This window comes from Anomaloglossus baeobatrachus, chromosome 3, assembly GCF_048569485.1.
Source record: "Anomaloglossus baeobatrachus isolate aAnoBae1 chromosome 3, aAnoBae1.hap1, whole genome shotgun sequence".
NCBI lineage: Eukaryota > Metazoa > Chordata > Amphibia > Anura > Aromobatidae > Anomaloglossus > Anomaloglossus baeobatrachus.
The window spans coordinates 461,423,760-461,437,196 of NC_134355.1; positions in this window are offsets into that span (position 1 = coordinate 461,423,760).

Consider the following 13,437-nt stretch of genomic DNA (forward strand, 5'->3'; position numbering starts at 1 on the left):
ATGCCCCTTAGTGTTGCAAACTGCTTATTTAGATCAGTTACCTTGGCTTCCAAATACGCAACATGCTTGCATCGAGTGCAGACATAGTCACCCTCGAACGGCTGCTCAAGGCATGCATACATCTGACAAGATACACACCTGGTAGCATTGTCCATGGAGCACCTATCAAATGGGGATAAACAGTAAAGTAGAAAAACAAAGAGAAAAAAAACGAAAAAACCCAATGGGAAACGTATAAGGATAAATTCAAACTATGTTCTTGTGTCAAACTATGTAATTGTGTTGAAACTATGCACTTATCTTAAATTCAGCACTTTACTTCAGTTCAGCACCTCGCTCGCTCAGCACCTCGCTTGTACTGGGTGGTTTATATAGATGTACAATGACTATCAGAAGCTGCTAGAAGCTTCTAGAAACAGGTGTGACTAATCCTACTAATTAAATCACAAGACTAACTTTTTTTTTTTTTTTCTCCCTTTTCACAGAATCACAAACAGACACACAATTCCCTAATGAAATTCAACAATTACAGTTATCACCACTATGTAATTGTGTTGAAACTATGCACTTATCTTAAATTCAGCACTTTACTTCAGTTCAGCGCCTCGCTCTCTCAGCACCTCGCTTGTACTGGGTGATTTATATAGATGTACAATGACTATCAGAAGCTGCTAGAAGCTTCTAGAAACAGGTGTGACTAATCCTACTAATTAAATCACAAGACTAACTTTTTTTTTTTTTTTTTCCCTTTTCACAGAATTACAAACAGACACACAATTCCCTAATGAAATTCAACAATTACAGTTATCACCACTATGTAATTGTGTTGAAACTATGCACTTATCTTAAATTCAGCACTTTACTTCAGTTCAGCACCTCGCTCGCTCAGCACCTCGCTTGTACTGGGTGGCTTATATTGATGTACAATGACTATCAGAAGCTGCTAGAAGCTTCTAGAAACAGGTGTGACTAATCCTACTAATTAAATCACAAGACTAACTTTTTTTTTTTTTGTTCACTTTTCACAGAATCACAAACAGACACACAATTCCCTAATGAAATTCAACAATTACAGTTATCACCACTATGTAATTGTGTTGAAACTTTGCACTTATCTTAAATTCAGCACTTTACTTCAGTTCAGCACCTTGCTTGTACTGGGTGGTTTATATAGATGTACAATGACTATCAGAAGCTGCTAGAAGCTTCTAGAAACAGGTGTGACTAATCCTACTAATTAAATCACAAGACTAACTTTTTTTTTTTTTTTTTTTTTCCCTTTTCACAGAATCACAAACAGACACACAATTCCCTAATGAAATTCAACAATTAGAGTTATCACCACTATGTAATTGTGTTGAAACTATGCACTTATCTTAAATTCAGCACTTTACTTCAGTTCAGCACCTCGCTCGCTCAGCACCTCGCTTGTACTGGGTGGTTTATATAGATGTACAATGACTATCAGAAGCTGCTAGAAGCTTCTAGAAACAGGTGTGACTAATCCTACTAATTAAATCACAAGACTAACTTTTTTTCTTTTTTTCTCCCTTTTCACAGAATCACAAACAGACACACAATTCCCTAATGAAATTCAACAATTACAGTTATCACCACTATGTAATTGTGTTGAAACTATGCACTTATCTTAAATTCAGCACTTTACTTCAGTTCAGCACCTCGCTCGCTCCAGTTCCGCAACTGAAAAATTGCAAGGCAAAAACCCGGTACCAGTTTGCTCACAACAGGAAAAAACGGTACCCGTTGGTGAAGTAGAATCACTAAATACTGCCGGTTATATATTAGCAAGGGATCGCTTGAAAATCATCATGCTTTTCACCCGCCTGGTAAACCCCACTCGCTGCATACCCTACTATAGGCCCATCCTGTCTATGTTGTAACGAGAGGCCGGGTCATCGGCCTCCTTTCAATGGGAGTACCATTACGAATTTAAGGAATCAAAACCTTTGGACCTGCCAGCGGACGGAGTTAACGAGGATACCTGGGATTGGAAAATCAATAGGGAGTAAACAATACTATCACGGCAACTGGATACCTGGTATGACTTTAACCTTCCGTTGACTTATGCGCATTCTAAAAACCGAAAAGCCTAAACAGCCCACTACTGATAAGGGAAGTTGTAAACAGGTGGTTAGACGGTTTTTCCCCCCGGGCTTGGTAACCAACTGATAATACCACTTTTTTTTTTTTTTAAAAACGTTGTGTTGAAAACAAACCCAAACAGCCAGACCTGCTGCTGTTAAATACACCCCCTAGCGATTCAGCCGTTACAGCTCTTGAAGCGAATGTAGCCGTTGAAGCTTAAAGAAAAATTCAGCTACACAATCAGTTCCTCCTTTTCAGGTGCCTGATTCCATGTAGCGGAAAATAAAGTTTAATCTTACCGCACCTAGGGTTGGACCAATGTACCGATACCGGGTAACGTGACCCTGCCGCTTAGTCCTACACCGGAAGCCTAGGAAAGGCGCCTTGGAAACAATGACAGCAATAGAAATGACCTTACCCGCAAAGTTGAAGTTCATACCTATGGATCCGCAGGGGCCGAAAGATAAACCTCCATACGATGGGTAATAGCCGATAAACGCTATTTCCATGCGGCAAAACCTTCCAAAACAAAAGTCAAACCCAAAGGGAGGGGCTTTTTCATATTTTTTTTTTTTTTTTTTTAAATTCATAATAGGTGCTTCAAATAATGAAGCTACTTGGCACCCTCTATAGTCTAGTATTAGAATGATTGTTGTCTACTACCACATGGGAAAGCACTTGTCAGTTGTGCACACCTGAGACCTAAACTAAAATTGTGTATTTTTTTTTTTTTTTTGAGGCTATTTATGTGGACATAATTGCTCAGGAAATATTAGTGGGCATAATTATGCAATTACATAAACATGACAATTTTCGCATCTCACATGTTCATTTTCGTCTGTTAAACTGAAACTCCAACAAACACGAAAATGCACAGAAATACCCTTTGCTATTACCATAAAGTTATCAGTGACAAACATAGCTTACGCCTTGTTAACTACAGCGCTAAGTTAGAGTGTATACCAAGGAGAGGTGATATCCTGTGAGCCCAACATAATGTAACCCTCCTATAAATCACTTGACAGGCCACATCTAAAATCTGGGATCCAGTTTTGACTCGACTTTTTTTTTTTTTCTTTCTTTTTTTGTTATCAAAAAGGCGGTGGGTGGACATTCTGAGATTAGTCGGTTCAAGGAGACAACTAGATTATTGCAAGGAATGGAGGAGGAGATCTCATTTTTATGCATAAATCGTGTGTTGTCACTATAAAGGACTGGAACATTACTTCCTCCTACCGCAGCTAAATGTGAAGGGTTCTTTACAGTAAGAGCAATCAGACTGCGGAATGCCGACCACAAGAGGTAGTGATGGCAGCTACTATAGCGCCTATTAAGGCGGGTGTATGATTTCCTCAGTACACCTATAGTGTCGGTCACACATAACTTAATTACAGAATGTTGAATAGGGAGGAAAACCTGTTGCCTGGTGACATCACGTGACCCCCCCAGGGCGCTTATTCCACCCCGCAATCCCACGTAATGGTACTTGCCAGATTGTGCAGGATAAAAGGGGGCGGCCGGACTCCGGATGTTCCTGCCCAATTCCAACAGCACTCCGCTGTCCAGGCCAATGTACACTCAGATGCTCATCATCCCGCCGCGGGACCGCACCAGGGGTTAGTCTGAAGAAAAAGGGGGGTCTAAATCTACATGTGACTCATGACGCCCGGGGCCCCAACGCCCGTGCATATCCCCAGGTGGGGGGGGGGACAGAGTCCGATCCAAGCCGCTACCCACAGAAGGGGAGGTGGGGGATTGTTCAAGTGAGTGAGGGTTGTTCATCCTAAGGTGTCATGCCGACCCCTAAAGGGGAGGGGGGTGAAAATCACTGGCACTAGTGGAAGAGGTGGGGTATCAGCAGGTGGAGGCTATGCCACCTGCTGCAACTTCTCCCTTCAATACTGCAATGCACATGTCTCAGCTTACCTCCCCCCCACCCTGCACAGTTGAAGTGAGGCCTGACCACACCCCTTAATTCACCCCACTGGCCGGGATACCCAGATGACCCCTAGCTCCTTCATGACTAACAGCTTTTTTTTTTTTTATTTATAATTTATTTATTTAATTTATTTATTTATTTATTTTATTTATAATTTATTTATTTAATTTATTTATTTTTTATTTATAATTTATTTATTTATTTATTTTTTTATAATTTATTTATTTATTTTAACTTGTCTGGGGATACCAATAGGGGATGGGTGGATTCTGCTGACTTCTGCAGTCAGCAGAGACACCAATGCAGCACCTCCAATCCGAGCTGTATCAGAGGCTGTGCCCATCCGCAGCCTGCCCCCGCATTCTTCCTGCCTCCCTGTACCGGCTGTGACAGGGCAGCGGTGACAGGGCGGTGGAGGGAGCAGGGGCACGGGGTTTGTTATTCCCACAAAGCCGGCGGGTCCTCCGCTGCAGCGCTTCCACCTGCGCTGCATCAGGGACCGCCCGGCTCACAGCCTGCACTCGCACCCACCGCTGGCGGAGGCAGGGCGGCGGGTGGGCGGCGCCATAAGCAAAGAGCGCTTTCGCGCTCTTTTCAAACTGAGGGGCGGGCTCCAGCTGACCGGCGGGCGGGTAGTTCACTCAGAACGCCGCTCGCCGGCACACCTAGCTGGAGCCTCAGCAGGGAGGAAGCCGCTCACAACTAACAGCGCTGTGAGTAGGACGCTTCCTTCCCTGCTGATGGGGGATTTGTGACAGACGGCGAGCACAGGCGGACCGGCGGGCGGGTATTTCCCTGAAAACACCGCTCGCCGGCACACGTCACCTGTGCCTCAGCAGGGAGGGAGCCGCTCACAGCTAAAGCACCGTGGGTAAAACTCTTCCCTCCCTGCTTATAGCTCTCTTACCGCCTTCCGAAGCGGGTATACGCCATCGGCTGCCCAAACAGGTCCGGGTCCAGGAACACAGAGACTGGAAGCTGGGCAGTGCCGTGACATATATCTGGGAGGCGGGGCTAAGAGCAGGTCATACCACAGGAGCAGGGGTATCTGGTGAGTGTCTTTTTAGGGGGAGAACCTCCTAAAATTACCATAGAGGGCCTGCAGTCAGGTGGCAGCATCTCAAATTTTGGCTGCAGTGCCCCTCATGATGCCAAAACGTTAGGTGTTTCCATTATTTTGTCCAACCCCTATATATATATATATATATATATATATATATATATATATATATGAGACAAAAAAGACCAGTCGCACACTGTGAAAAAAACAAACTAAATTCTACCTTATAACATAAATAGAGGTATTTGGAATATTATAATGGTCATTGTAATACCAGCCCAGCGCCCCTTCACGGCAACCTCCTTTGCTGGGTCCTACACTACACTGCATTTCCTCTGGGTTTTAAAAATCTACAAGATCAGCTGGTAAACAAAAAGGAGGCTAATGAAGCGGCCAGGAGCTGGAGTGCAAATCCAGCAAACAGAGCACCACTCCCTGTTATATGCATCATATAATAGAAAAAAACAGAATGAAACAGGGGTTCCCTTGCTGGTTTCCCACGCTGGTACTAACCTGAGTTCAAATCGTACTGGCAGCACCTTTACAATGTGGACAGGTGCATATCTGGATGGTGTATTAATATGAGACAAAAATTGTAAAGGTGCTGCCAGTACGGTTTGAACTCAGGTTAGTACCAGCATGGGAAACCAGCAAGGGAACCCCTGTTTCATTCTGTTTTTTTTCTATTGTATAATGCATATAAGGCCTCCAACACACATCAGTTAAAAACACACAGTGCCGCTAGACACGAATTTAAGTATGTGTCTCCGGTATGTGCAGTCCACGTGTGTTCTCCGGTAATTTGCATACTCACGTGGTCCGCGCTGCTGTCCAGGGTTCTGATCTTCGGCTCCAGCCCCGCCCACTCCCCGCTGATGCTGCTTCCAGCCGAGTGGAGGGGTGGAGATTAACGCCCGTGACAGCACGCCCACCTCCTTTACACGCTCATAACGAGCGGCGGCTGGCAGGAACATTTTGCAGTGGAAGAATCTGCGGGGCTGGTGGAGGTGAGTATGTGTTTTTTTTATTTTTAAATTAATGACACTTGTTCTCCGGCGCATGTCACACGGAACTGCATCCACACTACATCCGTGTAGTACGGGTGCGGGCCATATGACACCCGTGCTGCCGGAGAATACGTGGACATGTCAGCGTGAGAAAATCACGGACGCACGTAAGTACAGAACGGACACACGTTCCGTTCCAACATACTTATGTGTGTCCAAACAATAATGAAAACATAAGTCCACATGTCTCTGTGCCGCCGGTACGTGAAAAAATTGCCAAACACGTACCGGCGGCACGGACGTGTGTCTTAGGCCTAACAGGGAGTGGTGCTCTGTTTGCTGGATTTGCACTCCAGCTCCTGGCCGCTTCATTAGCCTCCTTTCTGTTCACCAGCTGATCTTGTAGGGTTTTAAAACCCAGAGAAGATGCAGTGTAGTGTGTCCCCATAGAGATATCCGCCGGTTGGCTGTGGATGATACTGTACTAATGGGTTCTTTGTATTGGGAGGGTTGTTTGGGGTCTGGTTTGGGGGTTTATTCTTGTCCTTACCATATCCTTGAAATGTGCAATATGGCAATACATGAATTTGTGGCGGCATATGGGGCATATGTACTTGCAGGATGATAGCACCGAGTCCAATGCGTTGTCGGGCAGATTGCCTACATTGGAAATGGGTTTCCCCATCCCACTGGGTGCTGATTTTGGTATGCCTCTTGGTGATATGCACTCAGTGGGGGGTGATCACCCTGGATTATATTATATATATGGTGTTACAACAATGTATGCTTAGTAGGCCACCGCAACATGTCATTGGGATGGTATTACGACATAGCACATTTCATAGCAGGAGGTACATATATCCTGGAGGGGCACCTTATAGGGGCAATCACCCTGTGTTGTATTGTGTCACAGCAGGCGCCTAGTATGACATCATAACGTGCAATTAGGTTAGCACTGTGTTACGGTATGGGGCATGGCATGCTACCACAATGTGCAACTGGGATAGTATTACATTGTGGCATAATGCATGGTATGCTACCATAATATACGACTGGGATGGCACAGTGTTGTGGCACGCTGCATAGCTGAATGCACGTATGCCGGGCAAGATTTCTGGCTTATATGCAGTTTATATGCAGATGATCTTAGATATTTTTTGCTGTGCGTACCTGCGATGTGCATGTCGCTTACATTCAATTATTCATTATGGCCGCTAACAGGATATTCATTATAAGGTATGGGTGAGTGTGAGCGCTTGTGGCTGCGGGTTACTTAAACTGACATGTACGCATGCGCCGGCAATTGTAGCACGGTGCCTATACACATGAACTCCTGACTCGCCGTCCAACTCTTCCTGCGCATGCGCCCTGACTCATTATGACACACATGGTCCGGACCGCGCCAGCGTCATGACCCAGGTGACTGCTTTTACCTTTAAAAACCTGTCGGATTCAATGCACGGTACTCACTTTTCTTCCCTGACGAAGCCGCAGCGGCGGCGATACGCGTGGGGTCCCTGGGCACCCACAATTGCTCCTAAGGCTCGTGTCCTACTATTTTACCCCATGATTCATGGGTCCTGTTGCCAGCTCAATTGGAGTTATTGGTGAGACAGCACTATTGCCTACGTTGGTGGGGGTGAGCGGTTATTTCGCAATTCTGCAGGGGTGGCCAATTGGCTGTACTGGTTGCTTTCCCCTCTCCTGGGGATAAACCTTGTCCCTCCCCCCTCCCCCCACCTTCTTTTTAGGTTGATTTCTAGGTATATTTTTCCATCTTGAAAAAGTTCTAATTGATTGTATAATTCTTGGATATTTTGGGCATTGTTATTCCAAATTGTACCTTGCACATGTATTCTTGGTCCCTTGAGGACCTAGATAAGGTCATGACATGAATTATTGGGGACTGTGGCTGGTATTGTTCGGCTAGGGGACACATGCCTCCCGTAATTGGGCATTATATATACCTTATTGTATGGATATCCATTGATTGTAGTGCAACAATTGTGGGTGCCAGGTTGTGGAGTTATTTTAAATGGTTTTAACATGTATATGTGCAATGAATAAAGGTTTTCTACATTATTATTGGGTTGTGCGGTCATATGCAATGTCTTTCCCCTTCGCAATTGAATTTTAGTTCCATTGCAATTCCAACACCCCTTTAAGATAAAATATATATATGTATGCCGCGGTGGTGCACTCTTTTCCTCCTCTCCTTTTCATATACACATGAATTACCCCTGTCTCAGGGTCTCTTAGAGTTGCACACCATCTATTGTGGTGGCATTGCTATTAGATATTGATTAAATTATTATTATCAGTCACCTGGTGGTGACGCGGCGGTTGATTTCCCATGGATTGGGATTCCCGTGAGGCGGCGTGGCAGGCGCAGTCGGGTAGTGTGTTTCTCGCAGGGGGACCTTCTCACCAACCCTCAGATGAATTTTCTATCTTGACTTCAGATTTAACCTCGGCCCACAGAACGGGTGTGAGACTATGGTGGAATATGCGTAGTCTGGAGGAATATTTAAGAGCCGGCATAGTCCCACGAGGGTTACGGGTTTCTATTTTCCCAGCGTGGGAGCCCTCCCTGGCCTTCCAAGATACTTGGGAGCAGGGTCTTCTGAAGTGTTCGGGTATCCTTATAAACATGTTGTTAGAGCATGACAGGACCCTGTTGGCCACTACAAAGACCAACATTAAAGATTTAGAGACTAAGCTGAATAAATTAGACAACCAAACGGCGGTGTTGGAGTTCCAGGGAAAACTCAAGGAGACCATAGATCGCTACGAACAAGAAATCATTGATAAGAAACGAAAGAAGTTCCAAAGGGACCGCACGGACTTCGACAATAAAACCATTTTTAAATGGAAGCACAGGGGGAATGCCCGGAACATCAAATCCTTTAGGCCCTACTCTAATAATCAAGAGGATCGTAGGGCCTCCAGGGACACGAGCTCCAGTGATTTTTTGTCAGCCACCGGGAGCGACCTGGATACAGGACCAGAAGAGGGGGCCGTAGGAGGGGTGTTCACAAGAAGAACGACCAGAACACGCAAACAAACAAACCATTACAGATTGGGTGCGAGACCGAAGGTACGGAATTAAGATCACCGACGACCACTCAGGAAAGCCATGATACCCTGCAGGTAATCAATCTATCTGATTATGCTTTATCTCCGCATGAAGTCTCTGTCCTGAGGAAAGGGCTCACCTTTTCACCTACACATAAGTTGGATAAATTCATTTTGATTAAAGACCTGTACCTCTTTTGTAGGAGACTAACGCTTCAAGTTCTCTTCAAGAGACCAGATGCCATAGATTCACTGGAACCAGATGAACAACAGGTTTTTCGTGATCTATTGGAACTATTACAAGAGAATGATAATGATACCAGTAGGGGTAAGTTTCCTTATAAAAATAAATCCAGTGTTACCCCCTCATTCTCAATTGCGCCCTCCATCAAATTATTTTTTGAGTTGGTAAAAAATGATTTCTTGAAATTTCCGACTGCCAATCCTAGAGCCCCTAATTTGACTCCATTAGAGAAAAAGGCCATTAATAACCTTAAAGCAAATAGCCAACTAGTTATTAAGGAAGCAGACAAAGGGGGCAATGTGGTGATCTGGCCTATCGATATGTATTTACAGGAGGCCCATAGGCAACTCAGCAATATAGCTTATTATAGCAGGTTGCCGTCAGATCCCACTGCCCCCTTTATGGCTAACCTCCATCGCTTACTTAACAGGGCACAACAGGTTGGCATTATTTCCATGGACGAGAAAAAATTCATGTGGGTGGAGCATCCTATTATTCCAACTTTCTACATGCTGCCAAAAATTCACAAATCTATTACTCGGCCACCGGGAAGACCTATAGTGGCGAGTATAGGCAGTTTGTGTGAAAAGGCTAGTATCTATATAGATTTTTTCTTGCAGCCCATGACCACCCGTTTGCCTTCTTTTGTGCAGGACACTTCCAATTTCATAGATATTTGTAGTAAGATCATACTCCCACCGCAGGCATTGTTGGTAACCTGCGATGTGGAATCCCTATATTCCAACATAGGGCATGAGGATGGTATGCATGCGGTCTCCTATTTTTTGGACAATCAGATACGTTCAGACCGCATGCATGACTCCTTTCTCATAGATTTATTGGACTTTGTACTCAAGCACAATTATTTCCTATTTGACAGGAACTTTTATAGGCAAATCTCGGGCGTTGCCATGGGGGTTCGTTGTGCCCCGGCCTTCGCAAATCTATTTTTAGGTTGGTGGGAGGCCACACAGGTTTTCCCACTGGATACCTTTCGCAACAGGATTAGTCATTGGTACAGATATATCGATGATATATTTTTTGTATGGTCTGGGTCAAAGGATGAGTGTGATGAGTTCATCACAACCTTAAATGTGAACTCCTATAATATCTTCTTAACCCACCAGGTTTCAGCTTCCAGAGTGCCCTTTTTGGATTTGCTAATCTCAATTAAAGAAAGCCATCTGTCGACGACCCTATACAGGAAACAAACCGCTACTAACAGTTTGTTGGAATTTCACAGTTTCCACCCACATCATGTGAAGACCGGGGTACCAATGGGTCAGTACTTACGCATAAGACGCAATTGCACAGATGAGCAAGATTTTAACCAACAGGCGGCTTTACTCACTAATAGGTTCCGTGCTCGAGGATATCCCAGGAGAGTGCTATCTAGAGCATACCAACGGGCCGCATCAGAGACACAGGCATCCCTGACCAAAACCTCCTCGAAACGCATGGACGGTAAGGTGAGGTTTATTACCACCTTTAATGATCAGTGGAGAGAAATAAGGAGTGTTTTGCAGAATCATTGGTCGGTGCTAACCTTAGACTCACAAACATCAGATATGGTGCACCAGTATCCGCAAATCACAGCCCGACGGGCTCCCAACTTGAGGGATCTTATCACAAGAAGCCATTTGGTGAGACCCTTGACTCGGCTTAACCGTGGTGTGGTGTTGAGAGGGTCGTTTCCATGTGGGGAATGCAATATTTGCAGCTATATGCTGCCCACTTTCAACACTTTCAGCAACCCTCACGACAACAAGAGTCATGCACTTACGGGCTACATAAACTGTAAAACACGGAATGTGATTTACTGCTTAATATGCCCATGTAATCTGGTATATGTGGGACAGACCACGCAAGAGATTCGCAAGAGAATACAAAAGCACTTCTCAACCATTAATCTTGCTCCATCAGACATAAAGAAGGGCAAATCCATCACCCCAGTGGCTTCTCACTTTATGATGTACCATCGGAGCAAGGTGTCAGGCACGCGTATCCTTGGACTGCAAAAATACTTCGGAAACGGTAGGGGTGGATCATGTCATAAATGGTTACTCCAACAGGAATCTAAATGGATTTTTAATTTACATTCTGTTTCCCCAGCAGGCCTGAATGAGGAGTTGCTGTTCACAGGGTTCCTGGGTTGATATCTCGAATGATGTCCTTCGTGTTATCTTGGATTGTCCCGTTCGCACGAACCTACGACCTATAAGATTACGTTTGGACTTTTGTCTAAAATGGACCTCTGGGAGCCGCCAAGAACATGACTGTCATAGGAGTACTGACCTAAGGATCTCTTAGGTGGCCGTTGTCACTGTTGTAATTCTCCTCTACAGGCAATTGGTTGGCCTATTTACTCACATGCCTTGTTGGATATATGTTCTGGAGGATACGATGATGGGCTAGCCTTATGGAGTTTTCTCTATAAGTTGGAACTCTGTTATCGTTGGCTGGTCTATGTTTAACCCTTGATGGTACCCTCTCCACTCAAAGATGGATTCCTCGTGAGACCCTCTGAATGGACTCTACCCTCCTTAGGAATTCTGGAACTGATTTGGATATACTCCTGAGGTCGTACTCAGAGGCTACAATAGAATCGGTACCCCATAACTCATCATATTTGCATTACAGGACATTGGACATGTTTTTATCACTCTCAAAATATGCTTCATTGGGGGTGGCCCTTGAGTTATTAATCCTTTGGGGGTACAGGTACAGAGTTACAAGAGATGTGTCCCCATAGAGATATCCGCCGGTTGGCTGTGGATGATACTGTACTAATGGGTTCTTTGTATTGGGAGGGTTGTTTGGGGTCTGGTTTGGGGGTTTATTCTTGTCCTTACCATATCCTTGAAATGTGCAATATGGCAATACATGAATTTGTGGCGGCATATGGGGCATATGTACTTGCAGGATGATAGCACCGAGTCCAATGTGTTGTCGGGCAGATTGCCTACATTGGAAATGGGTTTCCCCATCCCACTGGGTGCTGATTTTGGTATGCCTCTTGGTGATATGCACTCAGTGGGGGGTGATCACCCTGGATTATATTATATATATGGTGTTACAATGTATGCTTAGTAGGCCACCGCAACATGTCATTGGGATGGTATTACGACATAGCACATTTCATAGCAGGAGGTACATATATCCTGGAGGGGCACCTTATAGGGGCAATCACCCTGTGTTGTATTGTGTCACAGCAGGCGCCTAGTATGACATCATAACGTGCAATTAGGTTAGCACTGTGTTACGGTATGGGGCATGGCATGCTACCACAATGTGCAACTGGGATAGTATTACATTGTGGCATAATGCATGGTATGCTACCATAATATACGACTGGGATGGCACAGTGTTGTGGCACGCTGCATAGCTGAATGCACGTATGCCGGGCAAGATTTCTGGCTTATATGCAGTTTATATGCAGATGATCTTAGATATTTTTTGCTGTGCGTACCTGCGATGTGCATGTTGCTTACATTCAATTATTCATTATGGCCGCTAACAGGATATTCATTATAAGGTATGGGTGAGTGTGAGCGCTTGTGGCTGCGGGTTACTTAAACTGACATGTACGCATGCGCCGGCAATTGTAGCATGGTGCCTATACACATGAACTCCTGACTCGCCGTCCAACTCTTCCTGCGCATGCGCCCTGACTCATTATGACACACATGGTCCGGACCGCGCCAGCGTCATGACCCAGGTGACTGCTTTTACCTTTAAAAACCTGTCGGATTTAATGCACGGTACTCACTTTTCTTCCCTGACGAAGCCGCAGCGGCGGCGATACGCGTGGGGTCCCTGGGCACCCACAATTGCTCCTAAGGCTCGTGTCCTACTATTTTACCCCATGATTCATGGGTCCTGTTGCCAGCTCAATTGGAGTTATTGGTGAGACAGCACTATTGCCTACGTTGGTGGGGGTGAGCGGTTATTTCGCAATTCTGCAGGGGTGGCCAATTGGCTGTACTGGTTGCTTTCCCCTCTCCTG